The 12,648-nt window shown below is 35.3% G+C and overlaps 1 long non-coding RNA gene across 1 annotated transcript in view; it reads left to right on the forward strand.

Annotated features, from left to right (window-relative positions):
• The window catches only part of LOC140609443 (uncharacterized), a 43,757-nt gene that overhangs the window by 9,049 nt on the left and 22,060 nt on the right, over positions 1-12,648 (forward strand). The window contains exons 2-3 of the long non-coding RNA XR_012011276.1: positions 5,013-5,227; positions 6,580-6,747. This is a non-coding gene — a long non-coding RNA (uncharacterized lncRNA). The remainder of the gene's footprint in view (positions 1-5,012; positions 5,228-6,579; positions 6,748-12,648) is intronic.

Below are 12,648 nucleotides of genomic sequence, written 5' to 3' on the forward strand. Positions count from 1 at the left end.
TGCAGTGCAATATTAGTTTCAAGTGTACAATTTAGTGACTCAACATTATATACAACACCTGATGGTCATCACAAGTGCCCTCCTTAATCCCTATCACTTATTTAATCCTCTTGCCTACCTCCCCTCCAATAACTATCAGTTTGTTCCCTATAGTTAAGAGTTTCTTGGTTTGCCTTTCTTTTTTCCCATTTTCATTTGTTCTGTTTCTTAAATTCCACATGAGTGAAATCATATATTTGTCTTTCTCTGACTTATTTCACTTAGCATAATACTCTCTAGCTCCATCCACATCATTGCAAATGGCAAGATTTCATTCTTTTTTATGGCTGAGTAAAACTCCTTGTATATGTGTATGTATGCGAGTATTTTCTTTATTTATGTATATACATATATATTGTCTTTATCCATTCATCAGATTATGATGTGGAGTAAGGGGAACCCCTCTTACACTGTTGGTAGGAATGCAAACTGGTACAGCCACTCTGGAAAACAGTATAGAGGTTCCTCAAAAAGCTAAAAATAGGACTACCCTACAATACAGCAATTGCACTACTAGGTATTTACCCAAAGGATACAAAAATACTGATTCAAAGGGATACATGCATCCTAATGTTTATAGCCTCATTATAAATAATAGCAAAATCATAGAGCCAAAATGTCCATCTCCTAAATCTCTTCTTAAGCTTACTACCCCTCTAAGCAGTACATTCCCCTTTCCCTACTATCAAAATATTTTGGAAAAAAAGTCTTCTCTTCAGCATCACTCACTTCATTTGAAACTGTATGGACACAATTTCACCAATGATTCACTCATCCCAGTCCTTTGGCCTTTTCTCATCTTAACCTTGCTGCAAGATCAAAATCATCTTATATAAATCTCATGTCATTAACTCTTCTTCCCTTGGGAAATCTCCTTTTACTAATCCATTTTCTCATTCTTGTCTTTATTAAAAATGTAGCCATTCTTCAAGTTTGCAGGTTTTACTATGAAGCATCTATCCCCATAACTCTACACTACATCACATATTGATCTCTTCTCAGAACACGATTCAAAAATACTACCTCCAGGCCTAAGTCCCTCCTCTTCTGACAGTCATTTAAACAGAGACAGCTGAAGATATTCTTTATTCCTCCCTCATCCTGGCCATCCAAGCAGTTGCCTGAGATAATTCTACTTCCACAAATTATCTTTCATTCCTACTATCATCACTTTGCTTCATAGTCACACCACCTAATTAGTCTCTTAATTTGTCTACTTGACTCTTCCTTCAATCCATTCTGCACACTGAAGCTTAGTTAACTTATCAAGTAGATAGCTCTGATCATATCTCCACCATCCTGCTCAGAAACTTTCTTTTACCATTCTCTGGGGGGGGGGGGCTGGGGGGGGAACAAAACAAAACTGATTGGCAACAGGGAATTCCATAATCTGAGCCTCACTTAACCTCATAAGCAGTTCATTCTGATTCACTTAAGGTACTCTGGGTACCAATCAATTCAGACTCACCATTTGATCACAATGTCTTAGTCAAGACTCTGACTTCAAGAAACAGAAACCAACTCAAGCTAGTCCAAACAAAGGAGAATCTATTGAAAGGGCACAGAATCGTTAAACAGGACCAAAACAGAGTTAAATCACATGAAGCATGGAGATAAAGCTTAGGAAACTATTAAAGATTGAAGCAATCTCTATGCTTTTCAGGAGCAAATCTACCAAATATATCTTCCACTGCCCTCTCTGTGATATTTCTATGAATCCTCTCTCTACCATTCTACCTCAATGCCTTTGTTTCTTCTAAGTTTCAAAAAAGAGACTACTATTGGCAGCTGACCAACCAACAAAATGACTCTAGTCCAGAGAAGGAGTCTTAAGCTGGGCAGGGAATAAAAAATGTGTTAATTTGAGAACATACACTGTGTTTCCTGTTTTTGAGCTATTTTTATATTGTACATTCTACCTGTGATTAAATGTATGTCCCCGAACCCTTCCATCTTCCCAAATACCCCAAATTACTCATCCTTCAAGACCCCACACAAATGCTACATCCTCCTTAAAGTTTTTCCTGACTTCTCAACTGAAAGTAATCTCTCCCTCCTATGAGCTTCCATAGCTCTTGCTCTGCCTGTCTGTGGTGGCAAGTCTTATCTCCCAAATTCAGCTGAAAGCAGAAACTATAGTATTCCCCTACAATGCTTAGGTCAGTACAAGGAACACAGTAACCACTTGATAAATGTTTGCTGAATGGCAAATAGGATTCTAAAGAATAATTAAAGGCAGGAAGTGCTTCTAAACCTTAAACTGAAGTCTTTCTCAGAAAGTATGTTATATATTGTCACAAATATTCCTACAAGAGAGAAAAAATTGATGAGCATTAGAACATATCTAAAACCAATTCAAACTCAGTTAAAAAAAAAAAAACTGACATTGCATAAATAAATGGTCCAGGTGGCAGACCCAAATGATAGACTTTGGAGAAGAAAAGCAAGAACAACAAAAAACAAAAACAAAAACTATCCAATCTTTTAATAAGAATTCACTGTAGACTTAGAGGGCTCTACTCCTATGTTAAAGCCTAACTTGTCCTAATAACTGTTTCCTAGCAACAAGACTATCATTAGTTAACCATTCTATTACTTTCCCCTAGATAGAACAGTTGTTAAACTCTGTTTGTTGGATTGCTAATCAGTGTATTAGCTTCTGCAGAGAAGATCGATGCAAATGCAGGCCAAAGATATTTACTGTAATTCCTTAGTTTCTGCTAGTCTTAGACTTCAAGTTGTATGCACTTTTACAATTCTGATGATCTAAGGGGAGAGATCCTGTGCTAGATAGGGACTGCAATCTAACATAAGAAAGTACTGTAGAGCTACTAAAGCATCTCTGCACCAAAACGCTAAGACTTATTAAAGTGTTAGCTGTTATTGCACATGGGAATGGAGGCAGAAAACTTCTGTCTCCTTTAAGACAGCTGCTCAGTTTCTCTATAGTGCACTTGACAAGTACACTAGAGTTTGGTGGGGGTAGCTTTTAGGATTAATATTCAGCATGACTTGATCTCTGCAAAGTTCATTCTGCTCACTCTGATATTTTTATTCAATCTATTACCTCCATATCAGGTCCCTCTCTGGCTTATTAGAATAGTTTATCTTTCTCACATATTTTGAATAATACTTTCTATGTGTACACAATAAATTGTATTTGTGGTCTCTATACTCAAGGGCTTTAACTGTGAGGCATTTTCTGTATGATTCTCAGAAAAAGAAAAATAAGTAGCCTTTCAGGGTATCATTCATTTATTTATAGTAGTCCCTCTGCTCCTAGGAATTCACAATAAATTGATATTATTGTCTCTTCCTGTGATAATTTTGCTGCACATTTTTTAGCAGAATTATTTTAGGTGTTTGTGCTTTGCCTAGCCAAAATCACCACGGGATCCTTTTAATTGGATTTGTCCTAGACCTGTTGAAATTCCAGTATACTTCTTCTTTAACGTATTTTTTTTCCCCCTAATTAAATGTTTTGGTCATAGTCCGTGGTGTCACGAAGGGATGACTTTAACCCTGTAAACCTCCATCAGGCTTTCCAAAGTTCCTTCTCCCAAAATAAGCATAATGACAGCTTTGCCATGCAAATACAGTTCTAGAAACAATGCCTAGGGATGCTCCCTTTCCAAGTAGATTATTATCCTTACTCCCTCATATATATGCATCTTTTTCTAATACTGCTTTCTATGCACTCTTTTCTTTGACAAATGCAAACAGACAGCATCTTATCCAAGTTCATGCCTATCTTTGAGCAACTATTAGTGACAAGTACATTTACCAGATATTCAATAGCAGTATGTTGAACAAAATTATTTTTGGAGAGGTTCATTTTTCTCTTTGGGCTGAAAGGTTTTTATAGAGGAGACGTTTGTGTGTTTATTGTCTATTTGACCACTGGCTTGTACAATTTAGATTTAATCATAATTTGATTCAATTACAATTATGTAGCAATGTATGTAAACATAAAAATTTTAAAACTTTTCCTTTAAAAAATGCTAAATCTGGGAGCACGTGGGTGATTCAGAATGTTAAACACCTGCCTTTGGCTCAGGTCAGGATCCCAGGGTTCTGAAATTGAGCCCCAAGTTGGGCTCCCTGCTCAGTGGGAGCCTGCTTCTCCCTCTCCTCTGCCTCTCCACCTCTCGTATCTCTCCCTCTCCCTCTCTCTCTCAAATAAATAAATAATAAAATCTTTTTTTTTTAAAGCTATAATTGATTGTTTTCCCTACACACAGAATACATAGATATTGGCCAGATGTAGCATCTTTTCCACCATTAATATATAAAGATACCAGTGAAACTTTAGGAGGCATAAAAAGGCATTTCAAGTTCATGATTAATGATGTTACACTGCCACTAGTGACTTAGTGTCATTAGTCCTTTAATTTTTCACATTGGGTCATGATATAAACCTACATGGATGCAAAACTAAACCTCAGAATCCTGGGTCACCTGGTGGCTAAGTGGTTGAGCCTCTGCCTTTGGCTCAAGGTGTGATCCTGGGGTCCTGGGATTGAGTCCTGCACCCAGCTCCCTGCTCAGCGGGGAGCTTGCTTCTCCCCCTCTGTCTGCCTCTCTCTCTGTGTGTCTCATGAATGAATGAATGAATGAATGAATAAATAAAATATTTTAAAAAAAGAATTTTGGAATCCTGATAATTCACCTCAAAACATAAGAATTCCATTTGTTTGATCCTATGGTTACATGTATACTACGTATTTTTGTGCCTCACTCTTACTTTGTGAGGAATGATTTCGCCAACCCATATTTATATTTTGAGATCCTGTCTAAAAAACACCCACTCCAGTGAGACTTTCTTAATTCCTTATTTTCATCTCTTCTTGTCTCACTCACCAAACTGTGATAACGCATACATATATTTTGCTTCCGTTGTGTTAGATATCTGTTTTATTAAACAATATGCTTATTGGGATTAGTAACTTAGTCTTTTCTTTGTATTCTTAAAGCTTCAACTAATACCTGGACAACAAAATGTATGCGGATGATTGTAAGCACATGATTCCATCTGTGATTATTTTGGAAGGCTGAGTTAATATGGTGTCTACACTGAAAGCAAATGCATATATTGTAACAGTGATCTTTTCAAATGCCATTTTAGAAGTACCATGACAATAAGTGTCAATGGTGGATTGCAACTTCAGGAGTGATTCCTGATTTAAAAGTAAGATCATTCATCCTTGTCATTGCAAGATAATTAATGTAAATTTTATTTGCATATTCTTGGCTTCATTTCGCTTCCTTCTTTAATCTTGTAATTACTCCTAGTAATACTTGGAAAAGATGACCTTAAAAGCGATTAACGTATTTGCTTAGAATAACAGAATGATTGCTTGTTTATGAGTATAGTGTTTAAATGAATAAACAATAGATTAGCCTAGGAAGAATGTTTCTCAAACTAGAAAACTGATGGACAATGCTAATACATGTCATATTTTTAAAGAATTTACTAAAATAGTAAAGGAATCTAAGCTTTTGGTAGACATTGATAAACATTTAACAATTGGACTTCAATTATATCATTGCTTTATCATATTTTTGTTTCCTTATACTTTTCCCTCTGCTTTCTTCCCTGATTTTTCTATCATTTCTCTCAGAAAATACTCATTTATGCCTGAGGCTCACCCCTGTACTTTATCAATGTCTTTTGCTATAAAACTTCCTATTCCCATAGGTTCTACAATCTCTTTTTCATCCTTTCCCTCTTTTTCATTTATTTTTCTTCGGTAGTTCTTATGAATCCTTCCTCATTTACACTTCCTATGCTGCTTTTCATTTTTTCTGGCATTCTCCACATCTCTTGTCACATCTTTTTCTTGCTCCTTCCATCTCACACCCTTCAGTAGAACTTTCAGCTCTTCCTCTATCTTGTATCCCTTTCTGTTACATCAGAGTTTATTCTTCCTCACTACTCAAAAACTCTATTTTTTAAGCACAACCCTAAATTGGTTTCCTGTTCTTTGAGAGGCCACATGTAATTGCACCTGTCACTGCCGTCAGAAGAGACTGCTTTGCACAGGAATCTTTCACATTTTCACAGATCTGAGCTTTTTCCCCATTTCTAATGGAAACTCAGTTAATGAACTTAAGATTAATCTAAAATTTATGGTATATGTCCTATCTTCAATTATTCCTTGTCTTAATCATTTTTAATGCCCAAATAATCCTAAATAAGGAGTTGATTTTTTATTTTACATTCAACAATAAAATAATACTAGTTAACACTAAACAACATATGCTGGACCCTTTTGTTTTTATTAATGGTCTATCTACTTTTATGAAAAATCAAAATATCAAGATTAGAATATTAGTATAGTATATACTTCAATGTCCAAACTGACATCATTTAATTCTTTCCAATGGGCTAAAACAGGGCAATAGTTATTTTCAAAACTAACTGACTTTAATAGAACACGTGCTCTTTACCAGGTTCTATCTTAAAAAATTTAAATGTATTAACTAAGTCTTCACTATAATACTGTAAGGTATATATAATCTTTGTTCTCTTTTATACAGACAAGAAAACTGACACACAGAGAGCTTGAGTAACTTCCTCAGGGGTCATTCAACCCAGGCAACCAACTTGGGGTCATATCAGATCCAGACAGCTTGCATTCAGAGGCAGCACACACAAGATGCTCAAAAATATGGCTGGCCTCCTGTGTAGTCTACAAAAGTTGACAGGTACTCTTTGTTCAATGAATACTCAGTAAATAAGTGGATACAATAAGTGAGTAAACTTAAGAATGTAGGTTACCAGAAAGAATCAGAATTCATTGGTTTTGCTTTTCTCATAGTTCAAGATGGCCAATTAACAGAGTACTAAAAGGAAAATATTTACGTATTTTGTGTGAATTTGACACACATCACATAAGCATCATATAAATTAAATCAGCCAAGATAATCATTATGTACCTAAGGTTGAGTCATATACTAATTCCATGAAAATATTATCAACAAAATTATAATCTTGTATTGGTTGTAATGAAAAATGTTTGATTATATACACACATATTTACACACAGAGTACTTTTCTGCATTAATACTTATTTGAGTCAGGTTCTTTAAAAAGTAAATAAGGAGGATTTCTAATTTTAATTATGTGTTATTTATTTTGGATTTTATGCAATCCAATGGATATTCAATTCAAAATCAAATATATTATTCCTCACAGAAGATACTAAATATAGAAGCCTATACTTACCATAATATATTTATAAAACTGATATATTTGAAGTGTTTCATTATACAAATACACAAATTTTTAAATTATTATATCCTAATAATATAAGAACTACAGCTAATATTTATGGAATATTTACTAGGTACTAAACATTATCCTAGTTCTTTCCATGCATTATATAATTTCATTCTTAAAACAACTTTTTGTGATATGCTCCATTATTGTCATCACTAGAAGGAATATTCACAATATTAAATATAAAGTAAAGCAAGAATATGGACCATTCAGAATGCAAGCCAGCATGCATGATGAAGTAAAATTCTGAGGGTTTTTTTCAGAGTCCAGTCCTATGTTGGGGAAAATCTGGAGAGGACATTCTGTAGAAGACTTACATACTGAGACTATTTTTATCATACATAGTAAGGGAGCACTTAGAAGACTCTAAACATTTATTATTTACCAATTGATATCCCTCATGAAATGATTTTAATGTGTTTACAATAACCTTGCTGTTAGTTGTTATGTTATGTTAGCAAAGATGTTAATAAAATATAAATATTTCCATTAATGTTAGTGGAAAAAATATGGTGCATTTCATCCCAACTCAAGACATTCAAACACTGTTCAAAGATAGAAAAATCAGAACATCTAAAAAAATGTAATATCATGAAAGCTTATTATATTGACCAAAGAAGGAAAATATGACTGAGTAGCAGTTGGAGGCAGGTGGAAAAGGGTACAAAGACATCATATAGGAAAGGAAATACAAAAGGAAAGAGCCCAGTGACTGGCTTACAGACGGGTAAGCCTTTTGGGAGGTACATGGTTATTCTGCACTCAAATTGCACTTGAAAATAGTTATAGCACAGGAAAAAAAACAAAAAACAAAACTTGAAGCACAAAATAAAGACAAAGCCTGAGAGCACTTCAAAGTAAATGAAACCAGTGTGTGCTCAGAACAGGTTGAGGTGTCAAAGAAGCATCTACCTCTTCATACCTCTTACTTCTAAATACACAAAGCAAACATGCTAACACAGTGATTAGAAATTGTTTCATATAATATTCTCTAACCAAAAGACAATGTTTTGAAAAAATTAGTAAATAGATCTCTGCCTGAAATAAAGTATCAGTCTGATGTTTAATGTAGATAATTTAGTTAAGTTGTAGGATGAAAAGGTACTATCCTGAAACAAAGGAGTCATCTGAAAAGTGGTATAACTTTTTAAGAGTCACTATGACTCTTAAAATAATTGAAGAATTGGTAATGAATACAGCCTTATAAATAAAAGCTGAATATTAGACCTAATCATTCCCATTTTCCACTGAGGCAAATAAGATTGTACAAGGTTAATTAACCAAACCTTGGTCATAAAGGTAGTAAGGAACAAGAGTCAGTACTTCATCCCACTCTGTTCCATAGGAAAGCCTGTGTTTTAAATAACTGTGCTATGTACCCAGAATTTCCTTGTCTAGGTCTATTGCCCGCATTTAAATGATCAAAAAAAAGATACAAGGGGATCTCTGGGTGGCTCAGCGGTTTAGCGCCTGCCTTCAGCCCAGGGCGTGATCCTGGAGACCCGGGATCGAGTCCCACGTCTGGCTCCCTGCATGGAGCCTGCTTCTCCCTCTGCCTGTGTCTCTGCCTCTCTCTCGCTCTCTCTCTCTGTGTCTCTCATGAATAAATAAATAAAATCTTTAAAAATAAATCTTTAAAAGAAAAGATACAATTTTCTATCAAGAAGTGGTATAAGTCAGTGATCAGATTTGCAAGGGTCTGCTTTATGTACAGGTGAAGTCAGAGTTTATCTGGTGAGGAGATGAATACCAAAAAGACCTTAAAATTTATTTCACAGCTAATATACTCTTGCTAGTGACTGAAATTCTGAAGAAGACTTGATGGTCTTCTTCTTTTTTTTTTTTTTTCTTGATGGTCTTCTAATTGTGTTTAGAAATTGTCCCCGATACATTGTATTGGTATAATGACTGATACATTGTATTGGTCCCAGATATCATGTATCCTATGATAAAAATGGAAGGACATTTTTATCATACATAAATATCACATAAGATTTAACTAACCTGGGATGCCTGGGTGGCTCAGTGGTTGAGCATCTGCCTTCGGCCCAGGGTGTCATCCTGGAGTGCCAAGATCAAGTCCCACATCAGGCTCCCTGCACGGAGCCTACTTCTCCCTCTGGCTGTGCGTGTGTGTGTGTGTGTGTGTGTGTGTGTGTGTGTGTGTCTCATGAATAAATAAAATCTTAAAAAAAAAAAGAGAGATAACTAACCCAAACTAACCAATACCTTACAGAAGGAAGGCCATGGAAAAAAATGCTGAAGTATGACTGAGAAGACAAAAGGCCTGGGTTTTAGTTCTATTGTGGCCACTTACTGATTGGCATTGCTTACATCACTTGACCTTTCTGAACCAAGGTTCTTTATGTATTAACAATGTCATTCTAAATACCTTGTAGCATTGCTGCAGAAAATTCCACTTACTAATGCAAGTTAAGGTATTCTTAAACCTTTTTGTCCCACCAATGTGTAAACTCTAGTTTTCTAATTTTCTTCAGATGGAAAGGGAATAGAGTCGAATTCCATACATAAAAGCTTCATTTGAAATACCGAAACACGGAAAAGCAGGAAAAGGTCTCTGCTCAGTGTGGGGAGCACAGAGATTGAAAGAGAGGTGCTGAAAGGCATGGAGAAAAAAAAGCAAATTTCATCTATTTTACATTTTTGTTTCTAGATGGCCATGAGATTTAATGAACAAGAAAAGAGAAATAAAACTAACTTACTAAGTGAAAAATAAAATGCAAGTTTTTTCATATGCTGTCCAGAGCTAATTCTCTTGTTCTGCTTATTCTAGAAATGTGGGTTCCTTTAAAATAGAAATCATTCTTGCATATTGCTTACAAATACAAATCACTTCTAAGATATATGCTAGGTTGGTTCTAGAAAGAGAGAAGAGGAGAGGGAAGAAGGGAGGAAGGAAAGGAGGAGGGGAATGAAAGGAAAAGAGAGGAAGGAAGAGAGGGAAGAAATGAGATTTAAATATGAATGCTTTGAAAGAGGCAATTTCTTGTTGAGAGTCCCTGCTGTGGACTTTGGCTTTAAACTTCTGCTATCACATTATTCCTCTTGTGTTATGGGATTTTTACTTGCCAACACTCATCCTGAATGCTGAGCCATTTAAAAATCATTCATTCATAGCTTGGGAAGCAAATAAGGTCAGAACATTTTCAGAGTACAGATAAATTATGACTACCACCTTACCACAGTTGTCTCGGCTGGACTGCTGAATGAATTTAAATTAATCTCTGTCAGTTTTAACCCACAGCAGATATGACCCCTAAGCTTTTCTTCAATAAAAATCAATTGCAGCAAAATAACCTTGCTTCATTAGTGAACAGTCATAAGTTGACCATTATCTAGCTGCTAGTTAATAAGCAGTGAACTACCCTAAAGGCCCAGAGCACAAATAATGAAACACTGCAATGTCTTTCTTCTAGTTTTATGTCAATGTAAACCTAAAGTTAATGTAAATTTTAAGAAGACCATGTAACCTGGGGCACCTAAGTGGCACGGGTGGTTAAGTGTTCCATTCCACCCTTGGTTTCAGCTCAGGTCATGATCTCAGGGTCCTGCGATCAAGTCCCAATTAGTGCTCTGCACTCAGCAGAGTCTTCTTGGGATTCTCTCTCTCCGTCCTTCCACCTCTCCTGCTTATGCTCTAAGAAATAAATAAATAAACCTTAAAAAAAAAAAAGCCATGTAACTCACTAACATATTTATCACTGTGTTGTATTTACTACAGTTGATGCTTAACCTATTATATCAAATAAATCTCTTAAACTTGAGAAATAATATTTTTTGAAATTATGAAATGTTAAAATATCTCCTATACAAAATCATGATTCCAGTGGAATATAAGAGAATATTCTATTCACTATTGTACTTACCATGTGTGATTTATTGAACAACCATAATTTTTTAAAAAGATTTTATTTATTTATTCATGAAAGACAGAGAGAGAGAGAGAGAGAGAGAGAGAGAGACAGAGGCAGAGACATAGGCAAAGGGAGAGGCGGGCTCCCTTTGAGAAGCCTGATGCAAGACTCGATCCCAGTACCCCGGGATCATGATCAGGGCCAAAGGCAGACACTCAACCACTGAGTCACCCAGACATCCCCAACCATAATTTTAAATGTTTGCAAATACTTATACTTGTGAAATCTCCCATACTTTTATTCCTCCTAATTTCAGAGAAAAAGCTTACATATCTAAACATAAACTTTACTCTTCCAATTTAGGCCACATGAATGGTACTCAGAGAAACTGAGAGCACTCCCTATAGCTAAAAAGAAATGTAACTGAAATTTTGATAACCTCCGATGTAGTGTTTGTTCCTTTAGGCAGGAAGAAGAGATATGTGAGTGAAAGACAGATATTTTGTTGCCCAAAGATATCAGTTAAGATATTGTATTAGTAATGAATATATGATATAGTAATTGGCTAAATAGGCCACGGGTCTATTCCAAAAAGCATCTTTACATGACCCCCAAAGCTGAAGAATGCTAATGAGGGCCTGGATCCCAGGATATCCATTGTATTCATACTTGACCTTTCTTGTGTCACCGGCCAAAAAACCTACCAAAGCAAGTAGCAATTAAGAATATATGTGATGTGTTCCTTCTCCTAGCACTCAGATTTTACCTGCTGTTTCGCATCACTGTATTGCCAAGAGTGAGAAACAAAAACTCACTGGTGGCACAGGCACAGCATCAAAACCACTTTTGAAATGTGTTTCATAACTCAATATGAAATTTTGTTTCACATAAAACATTTCTGGAATTATGGACTTCAAAGTAAAAATGTGAGTTTGCGAATATGAAACTCATGTTTAATTGCCTTCGGTCATATATACATGAGTACCTGTATACTATTTAATATGCAAACATGTATCATGTAAAAGTGTTATGTTACGTGGGTAATTCTTTTATGATTGTGATTTTTTCATTTTGATAGAATTCAAATTAACATACTTGATTGTATAATATGTATAGATATTATCCCTAAGATGATCAAGTACTGATTTTTTTTTCCCCAAAAACATTGAAAAGAATTAAAGTTAACAGTTTTGCAAATATGTTTATCAGGTCTCAAGTTATTTTTAGTATGTATATTTCTGCTAAAATTTGGGCAATAGGTGGCTCTCATTTTTCAGTAAAAAAAACCATACAAAGTTTATTTAATCTTATAAATGTCCCTGTGCTATAATGGTTGCTGGTAAACTTTGTTTTCCAGAAAGCATCATGCTTTAGCCAGGTAAAAATATACAGATTTTTGGAAGGATCTATAAGGAAAAATGCCAGTCATGGGAAATTCAGCCCCTGTGGTAG

This window comes from Canis lupus, chromosome 18 (assembly GCF_048164855.1).
Source record: "Canis lupus baileyi chromosome 18, mCanLup2.hap1, whole genome shotgun sequence".
Classification (NCBI taxonomy): Eukaryota; Metazoa; Chordata; class Mammalia; order Carnivora; family Canidae; genus Canis; species Canis lupus.